Raw genomic sequence first — 14,893 nt, 5'->3', positions numbered from 1 at the left:
TAAGTTAAAGGTCATCATAACAAAGTCTACAGTAGTACATATACATTGACCGTTTACTAGTTTTGTATTTTGGTCAAGAAAGAAGTCCATCTTTTCCTTTTCATATTTCTGAACGTTTTTTTTTTAAAGTTAGAGTTATCATCTTTATGCAAAATTGAATGATTTCGTATACTAGTAGTATTACGTTTTCTGTGTCTCTTAGATTTTTTAAGAATACATTTTCGCATGCTTAAACATGATAAAGAAAGCACGTCAACTGTTGGACTCGTGAAAATATTTTTCAACTTTTTAAAGCTTCATCTGTGTGATCGAAATTGTCGAAAGATTCTTATGACAATTTTAATAAAAAGTGATGCAAGTACAAGGGACCAGACGATATGATATAATTGGCACTAGGGAATGAATTATAAAAGTAAACTATTTCAAAATAAATAATTCAATATTTTATATTAATAACATCTTTAAGAATTACAAAATTTAATGTTTTATCGACACATGCCACGTTCAATATTGATTGCAATCTGTGTAATCGATTGAAATTCATGATCATTCAACCATGGACCGCTAATCACGCACGTGTGTACAAACAGTTTGACTATGAATATGTTTTTTCGGCGACTGTTTTTTCGTCATGTGTTTGGTATTTCAATTGGTTTATAAAACAAATTATGGATATCAATAGGTCAATCGGGAAAAAAAATATTTCATTTATCATAAAAAGCTTCACAAGTTCCAAGAAATGGTTTGACACGAAATAAAGATATGTATCTGCTTTTAAGCTATTCTATAAAATATATATATTATAACGTTACTTAAAACTGCGAAAAAAAAACTGAACCATTTGTCGATAAAAAACGGACGAACGAAATTGTAAAAAATATATATTATCTTTAAAATTGTTTAGTATATTTATTCTAGTTTATAAATCAACGGTTGATCACCAGCAGTATGTGTGCCTTACTAGTTTATAATGTCGTGGACTGTGATGTATGCTGCCACCTTCGAGACGTATTTGCTAACGGTTCATTAAAAAAGAGGGTCAGGATGGGGTCGATGAATAGTGAATAATGGGTTAAAAGTGCCGAATAAAGGAAAATAAATAATGACTACAGAAACATAGAGAAAAAGATATGGAATAGAGAATGACGAAGTGCTTATATATATAAAGAACACAGAAAAAGACTGAACAATTATAGAATTAAGGACCCCCGTACAGGTCCTCATACAATTGACACATCTTATTTTCACACCTAGCAGTTTCTTGGTATATACACATAGTGGTCAGCGTACATCTGCAATGTTCAATTAGGTGTGAAATTTTAATCTGGTAATTGAGATTAAATATAAAAGATGAATATAATGATTATTTCATTATAGTGTCGCACATTGGTCTTACAGTTAAAACAAAGATCGATAGCCAGCCTTCATAAAATTACGAGACACTAAATTTACAATAAAATTAATTAAAATATATACAATTATGAATTAGTTACAACAAGGATTTGTATAGTTACACACACATCTTTATCAATGAAATCCAGGATTTGTTTAGTAAATCTTTGATGAAATTAAAATAATATCCACATTTGATATAAGCAGAGACATATAATACATATGTATTATATGTCCCTGATATAAGTAACAAAATAAACGAATAAAATCTTTATTAAAATGCTAATATTCTGATGATGGATATTATAATAAAATTGTCAATTGAAATTATCTTTGCAAAAGAAAATAAAGGTATATAAACTTGGGATTTTATTTGAAACACATCACAGTAACCTTTATGTAAGAAACAAATATGCACAAAGAAAGACAAAAATAATACTGAAGATATATTGTTTGTAAATCATAATTTCATAAAAACTGTTTTCTTCTAATAAAAAAACTATTTATTGTACGAGCTAAAAACTTTTGTTTGTATTTACAGTTCATATGAGCAATACATCTTTTCTCTGTGTTCATTCTGTCAAAGTTAATATGTTCACGTGATGTTTTAAAAAGTTCATATCGGAAGTCTGTATATAAAAGACAGACCATTAAAACATGTATTTCGTTTTCCACTCAGTTCGAACTACAAAATTTACAAAGTCTATCATTAAATGGTATCTGCGGTATGGAATATCGTTCCGTCTTAACGGTTAGCAAAGTTATGATTTCGCAGAAAAAAATATGAAGATGTTAAATAAAATTATTTAAAACTTTCTCACAGACTTTTTCCCAACGTGTACACTTGGATTACATTTTTGTGACTTTCGTCCTACTTATAAAAACATGTGCGACTTTTCCCTCAGCATACATGTAAATCATGGGATTCGTAGAAATACTACAAAGGACCTCCTTAGTGCACTAAGAACAAAATTGTACACTAATGACCTGATGGAAAGATACTATCACAACGGATATGGCATCTAGAAAAAGACTTTGTAAAAAATCATAAAATCAAATTTTATAATTATGTCATTTTTAATTAGAAAGTTATCTAATATTTTCTCGACACGTGCTTCAATCGGTTGATTGCCACCTTTAGTGTAATCAGTAGAAATTCATGTTCGCTCAACCCTGTCCCGTTTATAATCCGCTTGTATATACCGATTTTAACATGTATATGACACTACCAGACGAAATGGACCAGGAGGTAACAAACTACGGACATATAGAACATTTAAACAGGATGTATATACAGAACTTTACCTAGATAAACTTATAATACCATCGCACAGAAGAGCATACTCTCAGTTTCGCTGTGGTGTTGCCCCAATACGTGTGGAGACAGGACGCTACGAGAGTCTTCCAATAGATCAAAGAACTTGTTTTGTTTGTGATGATAAAATTGAAAACGAGGAGCATGTATTGACTGAATGTCCGTTATACGACGATCTTAGAGACGAACTGTATAAGTTTTTAAACTTTGAAAACGAAAATTTTAGTCCATTGCCGAATTCTTTGAAACTTTCATTTATTTTAGCGAGTGATAATATTAATGTGATACAAACATGTGCCAAAACCTGCAAGCTTATTTTAGACCGTAGACGACGTTTTTTATACCGATAATTGATGTAAATATGTTTTATGATTAACTTTTGTTTTATAATTGCTTTTTGAAAATTTGTAAATACTAGTTCCTTTTAATCCGTCTCTCATAATTCTTTTAGAATGGCATTAATAATTTTAAAAAGGTTTACTTTTATAATGTGAAATGTGTATACTGTATTATTGATGGTGAGACGTTAATAAATTATTATTGTTATTGTATTATTGTTATGGTATTTCAAATTGTTCTCTTGGTTTTTTTTTCGTTTGTTTGTTTCTGCCGTGTTTATTCTGTCTGGTAAATTTTTTACTTCTAAGGTAATAGCGTCTTCTCAAATATTTTCAGTTTTTGGAAATGTTTATCCTTTTTTTTTTATTTTAAAAATACAAATAATTGTAAACACTTCACGGAAAGGTGAGGTTTAATACTTGGTTGCTTAACGTCCAGTGGCCTATACTTCACTTTTTTTTCTGATGTCAGAAACCATGCCTCACCGCAAGGTTTTAAAAAGGATAGAACACAGGCAAATGCAAAAAGATTCTAATGACTATCTTTGCTGCCTAGGTCTCTATATAATGATTTATGTTTTATGAGATACTAAACTCCTGTTCTACAAAAACAAATATATTCAGTTTAAGTGAGGTTTTAGTCTGATCTAAGTTCTGATGTGATTTACTGAGAATGTTTCACTTATTTATAAGAGGCAGTACCAAACATGTTTATATTTAACATGTGGTCAGGTTAAATACATATAGGGTTAAACACTTTCCTCGACATGTTTAGGAGAGGAACATATTTAGGGTACGAACTTGTTTACAAATGCATTACAAGTATAGATATGTGTAATTTGATGTTCAGGCCCCGGCTAAACACATTTTTAGACTGTAAATATGACTTATTTATTTCTTACAGCTACTTCAATTTCAACGTTTGTTGATAGGTGTTTCATTGACAGCCATACCACATCTCCTTTTGCTTATTTTTGTTGTATATATTTTTTTTCATTTTCCTTGTCTTTTAAAAAATATTCCATTATAAATTTTATTTGATGCCGAAAATAAGAATACGAAGAGTTATTTGTTAAATGCTATAACTAAGCGAAGTAAAACAACCATTAATAATTGTGTATAAGAGCATCATATATATTTATTTATAAAAAAAAATCAAATACAAGCAGACATACCATTTGTGACACCAATTTCATTTATTTCCAAATCTTAAAATCTTATATTTCCACAGTTGTCCAGTTCTTTAGCGTCTCTTAATAATGACAGAACGGGCTTTAGAGTCATATGATTAAGTTAACTAAATTATTTAGTTCTCCCATGCACATTGTGAATTATATTTCTTACATCACTGCTTATTACATTATACAATAAAATGGTATTCATCTTCAATTGTTGAATAAAGATGAATTGTTAAAAAAAAGCATTGACATCAGTTTTAAAGTTATCGTTCATAGAAGACAGTTATGATTTATATTCTCTTTTAAAAACGTAATATAGTATTTACCCCTTGGAGTTTTTCTATATTACTTCTGTAATCGAATTTGAAGAACCCCACGGACGCCACATACTCTCATATGTCTCTCAAGGTATAATAATTACATTAAATGTATGTTTCACTATAATACGTTATTCTGATTGGCTAACTGTACATCACGTGTTATTCCTTAAGCAGTTGTTTCACACAATAAAACTTTTCATTCATGATGACACGAGGTCCCACAATAAAGTGCACAGGTAAATGAAATAAAAACTTGATAAAAGGCGTGTTTTCATGATCCTATAGGTAAAAATGTAATTATAAGTATTGAATGCTTTTTTTTTGTAACTTTATAGGGTTGTAAAAGCGTTGACCGTGCGCACATTTTTAATATGAAGCGCTTCCGCGCTTCATACAAAATGTACTTCGGTCAACGCTTTTACACCCCAATAAATTTACAAAAAAGAGCATTCAATTCTTTAATGATAGTCTGTAAACTCTAGTGTTGTAAATAAGGAAATGAAATCGCAAAAGCTTTGTTTCTCACTTTGTATCTCAAAATTGGCTTCCTTAAATAAACAAAGAAGCTTACATAGCAATTTCCTTAGAAACAAAATAAAACAAAGGCAAAGTAAACACAAAAATTTTGAATTGTGGTTCCATTTTGCAGGCTTTCCCTGAATCGTTTATTCCTTCTATAGTTCTTGAGTGGAATAAACCTGATACAAAACATTGCAGTGTCAACTCTATATCTAAATTTGAGAAAGAATTGAAAACAAAAACCAATATCTTTTGGTAGGAAATTAAATATTAATTTTTAACGCAATTGCGATGCTCCGCTTTATTCTAAAACTATGAAATTTTTCCAGCTTATATTACAAATGACCTGTTTTGCAAATGTGTGTCAGATATAGTGGATCGGTACGTCTAAATAACAACACAGGACTTCCTGTACGAATAGGGATATAACAAGTATACCCAAGGCAAGTTATAGATATAGGAAGATGTGGTGTGAGTGTGAGATATAGGAAGATGTGGTATAGATATGCATTCGGCACTTTATTTATTTCAAAAAATATTCGTGTATTGAAAAATTTGTGTAAATTAATTAGAAATATCAATATAGACGTATGTTCTCCAGGTTGATCCCCAATCTCTCATTCTTGTTGCTCGTTTTGTGCAAACTTGTCATGCGCAAAATCTGTATGTTATTATATGTAAAAAGATCGTTCCTTGTATCATTAAACTTGGTTTTATGAGAAAAAAAGAATCTTGATAGAAAATTTAATTTTTGATCTTATACTTTTTGTTTTGATAAAAACGTAAAATACACTTTTCGTTTTGTTTCAACTTTATAATGAAACTCGTCCTCAATTTCACCTAATTTTACATAAAGTATATATAATAAATAAAATGTTCTCTTTAACTATTTTGCCATCTACCAATTTCAATAGACATTTTTTTAATTGTGTTCAAAGTTCTAAATCTACAAAAGAATAACTATTTTTGTAACATTGAATACCAAAGAAAGCTTCGCAAGTTAAACTGTTTTTTGGCATAATTGTTTTTATTCCCCCTTTTCTGAAACTCCTGATAGAATAGAACATCACAAAACAGCTTACACATGCACATTTGTTAAAAAAAATATTTTTCGCCATTAAAACTCATTCTTGTCCCGTATGACATTTCCTGAACGAGTGAAAATCTGAAATAATTATTTTATTAAGCTTATATCTTTATTGCGGTAGCCTATTATTGAAAAAGGGTATAATTTTAAATTTCATGAAGTAAGATTCATACCACCAGAGACATTCAATATACTAGTAAACAAAAGAAACGACACAAGGCAATACATTAATCATATAAAATAAAATTAGACACAAAAGCTTTGCTCATTGTGGGAAGCCGTAAGGTGAACTACATGTATAGTCGTTAATTTCTATGTCATTCGTCTCTTTGGCAATCATACCACATCTTCTTTTTTTTATATAAATTTGCGTTCATCAGCTTCATGTGGACCTTGGTGGAAAGCAATAGTTTGAAGTTGTCTCATTCACAATCGAACCACATCTACTTTTTATTCTGTCCAAAACCGGGAATGATAGCTGCAATAGGCAGCGATTAAAAAACAACAGCATAAAGCATCGTAGTGGCCATCTTAGTCTGTTAACTAATTTTCACGTTGGTAGGAATAGGGGGGGGGGGCTTTCCTTTTTCAGCAAGGTTAAGTCGAAAGTCGAGCTGATGAAGTCAAGAGTGGACAATATTTCTGTGCTCAAGTCTACCCTTTGGGTTCGAAAAAAGGGATTAAGAGTAAATATTGATGAGACAACAACCCAACAACACAGACAATCAAGATATTGAAAGTTTTTTTTACAGTCTTTTGGTTTTTTTTTTTTATTATAGAGAGATCCCTATACACCTTATCAAGCCAAACAAAAACGTTCCATGTATAAATAAAGTAAGGAGCTAATTTCATATTACCTGCCATTAAAAATATCACAAAAGGCACATACATATTTTGTGAAAAGTTTAACCATACCATTTTTATAATATCAATTCGTGGAAATCAAACCAAGTACATGAAATAAAAATCAGTACAAGGAAAATACTTCTCTATTTATTAACGATTTAGTAGATATATAATGAACGTTGAATATGCCTTATATCCAGACCTGTCCAGAGACAAATTCAAGTTCCAAATGTTATACTGAATATGAACCCTGTTCTAGACTGATAGTGTCGAGAAAGATTTTTAACGTGCTAGTTCACAAGGTAACACTCCGCATTTGGACATCATTTAGCCACTCGAGCATACCAGTCTTTTTTTACAGATATATCATGTAATGGAGGAGAGGTGTAATTAAATTATTAATTCCACTTGCTTAGCGGAGGAACAGCAATTTTAAATGTTGACGTATTTGGATTGACCAGGCCGGGATTTGAAACCACGATTTCCCGCACTAAGTGCAAAAACATAACCAAGAGAAATCTGAAATATAGTATCATACCAAAAAAACTAAAGTGCTATAAATAATCCAATCTAAAATAACTCTCCCTTTTATTTAAGCCATCAAAATGCATTTAACCAGTTGATATTATTAAAAACTGTACTTGAAAAACGATGGTCGATTTAAGCATAGATTTCATGCACGGAAGACTTCTGCACATTTGGTACTCTTGCACAATTAATTGAGGCAGCTCTGTTTTTTATTCAATATATCCTCATTTTGCATTACCATTCCAAGTTCCATGTCCATTCTCTCAGTCGACCTTTTATATTTGCTATGAAAAGCCTACCTATTGTGTTCTCGTTATGAACATACATGTAATATTTGCCACAGGACGTAAAACAAACATCATTTATTAAACAGACTCATTAATAATTAATATCATGAAAACCATATACGAAGGCAAGATTTGCACAATCCTATAAAGTAATATTTCCATGTATCCGTTTCGATAATTATTGAAACTATAACGACCCTTTTCAGGGTTGCGTTCAATATTGTAGCAGCTACGTAGTGCGACGTAAATTTATGACTATTGAACGAGAAGCTAGCTTAGCTGCTATTAATATCTATGTAGCAGCTAGGCTAGCCACCCGTTCAAAAGTCATAAATCGACATAGCCCTATATAGCCGATGAGATATTGAACACAACCCAAGGTCGTGTTCAATATCGTGGCGGTTACGTAGATGGGTCGAGTTCAATATCGTAGCAGCTACGAAGTGCTACGTAGATTTTGACTATTGAATGTGTAGCTATAGACTAGTTGTTACATAAATATTGATAGCAGCTACGTAGCCGCTACGTAGCTGCTACGATATTGAACCCAACCCGGGACGCGTTCAATATCGTAGCAGCTACGTAGTGCTACGTAGATATTGACTATTGAACGTGTAGCTATAGACTAGTTATTACTTAGATTTTGATAGCAGCTACATAGTCGCTACGTAGCTGCTACGATATTGAACTGATCCCTGGTATCAATATCTATGTAGCAGCTAGGCTAAATACAAAGGTTGAGTTCAATATCGTAGTAGCTACGTAGTGATCAATATCTATGTAGCAACAATTGTTAACGTTTGTAAGACACCAACAAAACTGACGAATCCATCTTAGATGACAAAACGTATCAAAATTTAATCATATGGGAGAAAAAAATAATCCTATAGGACAAAGTTAATCCTAAGGGAAAACAAAATATCTTACAGGACAAAATTTATCCTAAGGGAGAGAAAAAAAATCCGGTAGGAGAAAAAAATATCCCATGGGAGAAAAAACATCCCACAGGACAAAATAAATCCCTTAGGAGAAAAAAATATCCTAAGGGACATTAGTTTCTGTCAAAAAGTCTTTCATGATAATCCTATAGGATAAAAAAAATCCTATCGGATTTAACACTTTTTTTGAAAATCCTACAGGATTTTAAATCCCATAGGATATTAATTTAATCCCATAGGAGATAAATTTTCCTATAGGATAAATAAATCCGATAGGATTTATATATCCCATAGGATATTTAAAATATCCTACGGGATTATGACTTTATCCTATAGGATTTCTCAAAATCCTGTAGGATTTTTAAATATCCTATGGGAGAAAAAAATATCCTACAGGATTTTGTCACTGTTTTCGCTCCAGTTGCCGAACCGGGCGAGCCATATCAAATTTATTTTTGTATTGTGTTATTTATCCCCAGAGGTACATTATTGCCAAATTTGATGATTCTACGACAAAAAAAAGTGTGGTTCCAATTTGCACTTATGAGAAGTGCAAATTAATCCAAGAACATGTTTTATGATCTTGGATGAAGTTCATATTTCGGCGTCATATCACTTTTCCATCAAGTATTTTTAAAGTTAACAACCCCAAAATGTATTTATAGCGTACACACGACTGTTCGAGTGGTCCCAGTCAATAGAAAAAATGCCATTTATTGTATAATTATTAACTTGCTTACGTAGCACGGACATGCATGAAAGAATATAACTACTTGATGTTTCAGTTTGCATTAAAATTTATGTAACAGTTTGTGTTGTTATATCATCTTACCAAGGTTTGATATGCTGTTATTTTCCTTCGCGGTCATGGAAGCCATGCTGTCTGGTGTTTTCCACGACTTGTATGTCGTCACAAAAAAAATATAAATAGCTTTAAACAACAATCGGTACACTCGGGCTTTTCAATAGTATTATCGTAATATAATTTCTTCCGAAGTCAATAACCAACTTCTTGGTTATTCGTCTTGGACATTATCTTTAAAAACAAGCTAAAAAAGCCGATACTATTCCGAATGTCATAAATTACCATTTTTATATCACTTGTCATCCAGACGCTCTACTTTGAAAAATAAAGCGGCTGGATGATCGAGACTAATCATATTTATGACAAACAAAAAGTATGGATAATATAGAAAACATATAATTCACAGCTCCTGATATTTCATAGCTTAACTAGTTTCAGTCCTTCAACCTTCTGCAGCGACAGAATAATAGATTATTAGTGGCACTCTGTTGCGCTAATAGGAATTATGTATTAGTTGCCAATTAATGGTAGCATTAATGACAATCACTATAAGAGTGTCTGAGTAATTTGTACCCAAAATGTGCTTGTATAACAGATTTTGCTGAGTTCCAAAATTTATAGTGTTTAAGTAAAAAAGTTCTCATACGAAGCTGAAGCTATTAGCTATCAGTGGTTTAGAATGCCAGTGTTTCAATTTGATACAAACTGTCTAAAAGTGCTAGTTATAGATAAGTACTCTATGAATATAATGCAGCATTAATGTTGTATAATTAGTGAAAATTAGTTGCTGCCATCTTGAATTGCAAACAAACAATATATGGATTTAAGTGAAACTGTAAAATTTTGATGAAATTACATAACTAAATGTTTTTTTATATGATCAGTGTCAGTGGTTGATCAATAGACAATAGAAGAAGGAGGGGGTTATTGTGCAAAAGGGTAAAACAAAAATAGTAGAGCAACGCCATGAAAAATACATTTAACGATTTTTTCCCCCCTCCTTCACCCCAACTGACATGTCACGATGTGTATAATTCATATTAAGAAAATACAAAAAGTAAAAGAAGGAATATGTAGTGATTTAATTTGTTTTATACATGAAAAAAACTTAATACATTTGATCTCTTTTGTACTTCATTGCAAAATACAAAAAAGAAGATGTATTATGATTGCCAATAAAACAACTCATCACAAGACACTAAATGACAAAGAAATTAACAGCTACAGGTCACCTTACGGCCTTCAACAATGAGCAAAGCACATACCCAATAGTTGGGTTTAAAAGTCCCTGATATCACAAATGTAAAACAATTTAAAAGAGAAAACTTATGTCCTTAATTAATGTATAAATTTTTTTTACAAAAAAACCCAAATACATCAGACAGCAACAAACAATAAACTTTATTTTGCAGACTACAATATTTTTTTGTGAACTTCCAAATTATCTCGCCTTTAAACTGTATTTGATGCAAGAAGAAGAATTCGTTCACGGGAAACATATGCTGTATTGTTCCAAATCCATCTGGTAATGCCTACCAATTGTTTCTACTGCTAATCATCAAAACAGTTTATTGTGCAACATAAATGAAATAAATACTAGCCAAGTGACTTTAAATTTCCACTATAGAAAAAAAACATAAAAAAACATAAATGTGTGATAAAATGTTATTAATACAATTATTTTAATTATTTTCCTCAGCCTTTTGTGAAAAGAAGAGAATATTTTTACCAGAATATATCCGATGATGAAAATCCAAGTGAAGTATTACATATCCCAGCAACTGACGAGGACATACTCATTATAAATAGAGGTACTGTTTTGCTAAATTATATTAAAAAAAGGGAAATATTTTTTTTGTTTGTTATTTTTACTTTGTTTCCCCCCATATTTCTTAATTAACTGAAAATACAGCTAAATAATAAAGCAAAGACTGATTAACATGAATAATAAGACGAGCAAAATTCTTTTTATTGCATATTTAAGTTATAATATTTTGCTAATATGATAAATTTTAGTACATGTACACATATTTGTTTATTCAAATTCACCAACCATATGACCTCAAAAGGAAGGTTGGGAATTGATTTTGGGATGATGGTCCCACCCATTTTGGAATTCGGGGTCCAAAAAGGGGCCAAAACTAGCATTTTTCTACTTTCTGGATTTCAACTAGTGTATAACCATTTCTATTGCTCTGAAATTGTACCACAATGTTTAATACCACAGGAAGAAGGTTTGGATTGATTTGGGGGATTATGGTTCCAAATGTGTAGGAATTTGGGGCCAAAAAAGAGGTCAAAATAAGCATTTTGTTAGTTTTCAGTCTATAACTTGTGTTTTAGTGTATAAATATCTCTGAAATTATACCACAAGTTTCCATACTACAAAGGGATGATTAGGGGGTGGGGTTATGGTTCTAATCATCAAGCAATTAGGGACAAAAAAGGGGGAAACAAGGTTTTTTTCTGGTTAAAGGACAATGTACAAAAAAATTTAAAGCAATAAAGGGGAGGTAATCCAATTAAAATTATTTAAAGAACACTGTTATATATATAGATATAGGAAAATGTGGTGTGAGTTCCAATGAGACAGCTCTCCATCCAAATAACAATTTAAGTAAACCATTATAGGTCAATGTGAGGCCTTCAACACGGAGCCTTGACTCACACCGTACAACAAGCTATAAATGGCTCCAAATGTTTGATTACTTGATTAACTCCATTACACTGCTTGAAAATTATGTATTAAGAAATGATCATTGTCTTGAAATGTGTAGCTGTAAATTTATTTGTAGAAGTTACTGTTTATTGATTTAATAATTTTAACCATTACTGTATGTCATTTCATATTTTAATATTTTATGACGTATCTAAATGAGTAGTTATCATGTTTATTGTTGCCAACTCCATTAGAAATTTGAATTGAGGAAACAGGGGAATGGGGGAGGTGAAAAAAAAATGTTGTAGGGGTGTAAAATTTTTCTCATTTCAGAAATTAAAAAGAATTTTTCTACAAATATATACTTTTTAGGGGATTAATATTCAACAGCCTAGTGTATTGCTCAAAAGCAAAAAAAAAAAAAATTTAAGTTCATTAGACCACATTCATTCTGTGTCAGAAACCTATGCTTTGTCAAGTACTTAATCACAATTCAAATTCAGAGCTGTATAAAGCTTGAATGTTGTGTCCATACTTTCCCTAACTGTTCAGGGTTCGACCACTGCGGTCGTATAAAGCTGTGCCCTGGGGAGCATCTTGTTTTATTTCATATGCTTCTATTTGAGATACTAGAGAATAACATTGTCCATATGTCTCTTACACAACAAATATTGGATGTTGGAATTGTGTATGAAATATAATTAATGACATCATGGTTACAATATTGATTACATTTTTTATGAACAGAAAGAATATTTGACAGCAGCTGTGATAGGGTGCTTAAAGAAAATCCTGATAAATTGAAGAAAGGACTAGCGTTAAAGTTTGATGGTGAAGAGGGCATGGTATTTATATTATTTGGATAATTTAGATTTTAATAATCCATCTTTTGTACTTCTTTATCATAAGTTATGTAGATAATAACTGTGTTTATATATGTAGGACTCTAAAGTGCGATGGTACTCTAAAGTGCGATGGTCACGCTAAAATACGATGGTCTACGCTAAAGTGGGATGGTGTCAGACGCTAAAGTGCGATGGTTGTTTGTTTTTAAGTGCGATCAGAAATCACGCTAAAGTGCGATGGTATGACACGCTAAAGTCCGATGGTGTAACGGGAATGTGGTTCAGGCAATGGTTTTCAATTGTTGCTGAGTTCCTATTACATTTTTGTTTATTGTTTTGATTATGTGTCAAGCCGTAGTCTTTATCTTTTGAATTGTTTTACACTGGTCATTGTATAACCCTATATAGCTTGTAGCAGCATGGACCAATGCTTTACGTTGATGGCCGTATGATTATTAGCCGCATACATGAACGGCATTTGGGATTGAATGGATAGTTTATTCTACATCTTCTTTTGTTTATTTAAAGTACGATAGTTGTTCAAAAGGTGTAATGGTTACACTGAAGTATTTTTAGTACATCTGGAATGTAGTGGAAGTCGTATTGTAATAATATAATATGTTATAAGACAATGCCCCGTGTTAAAGGTCATACTTAAAGTTGCATATTTCAATGACATTAGGTCGAAGCAAGATAGTTGTCGTATTGGCAATCATATAGTATGATGATACTACACATCTGTTTGTTAGGTTGCTATCTAACTGACATATGCTAGTATTTATTATTTAACAGAAATAACACACCGTATAGTATTTTTTCTTTTCGTATTGAATAATTCAATTAGAAAGTAAATGTTTTGATTAAAGTTATTTCTACAATTTCACAAATTAAGTTAATAGCTATCAAAGGTACCAGGATTATAATTTAGTACGCCAGACGTGCGTTTCGTCTACATTCGACTCATCAGTGACGCTCATATTAAAATTTTTTATAAAGCCAAACAAGTACAAAGTTGAAGAGCATTGAGGATCCAAAATTCCAAAAAGTGCTGCCAAATACGGTTAAGGTAATCTATGCCTGGAATAAGAAAATCCTTAGTTTTTCAAAAACCTATTCCAGCAACGACCAAATTTCCAGATTGTGATCATTTTTTTTTCTCTTCCCTTCTTTCTTCTCTTGTGTAATAAAAATCCTTAATCTGGACAAACATTCTCGTCATAATGCTGTCGAACGTTTATAACGTCGCTGTATTTGCAGAAAAACGCACTTTAGCGTATCAAACCATCGTACTTTAGCGTAGGCCATCACACTTTAACGTGACCATCGCATTTTAGCGTCCCCATCGCACTTTAGAGTCCTACATATATATTAACATCAGATAAGTAATCATGATTATGTTTACATTGCTTTTTACAAACGTATATTCTTGTTATTTAATTTTAAATATTTAAATGTCATCAACATGATCAATAAATTTCTAACACTGGGTTTTTGATTTCCCCCATAGGTCCATTGTCAAAATTGCAAAGGAATATATATGCATGATCCATTACCAGAAATACTACAATTTTACTATACTCTGATTTCTCATGCATGTCATTAAAAATGTACTATGGGCAAGCTGGATCCCTGTAACTTTGAACTGATAACATAATTGTGACTGCTTGACATTTCCCAAACACCCATCTTTATTCTTATGCACCTAATATCCAACCCTGCCTAAATAATTATATTAGATTGATCATTGAAGAACGGTTATCGAAGATGTCATATGGAAGTTTTCCCCATAAGAATATTCAACTCTTAGCTTAATGTACTGATATAGATTTTATGCCC

General features: G+C 31.6%; 1 pseudogene; it reads left to right on the top strand.

Annotated features, from left to right (window-relative positions):
- Window positions 1–14,893, top strand: part of LOC143048851 (E3 ubiquitin-protein ligase HACE1-like) — a 61,129-nt pseudogene that overhangs the window by 34,666 nt on the left and 11,570 nt on the right.

Source organism: Mytilus galloprovincialis, chromosome 10, assembly GCF_965363235.1.
Source record: "Mytilus galloprovincialis chromosome 10, xbMytGall1.hap1.1, whole genome shotgun sequence".
In the NCBI taxonomy this organism is placed as follows: Eukaryota; Metazoa; Mollusca; class Bivalvia; order Mytilida; family Mytilidae; genus Mytilus; species Mytilus galloprovincialis.
This window is presented reverse-complemented; position numbering and strand designations above follow the sequence as displayed.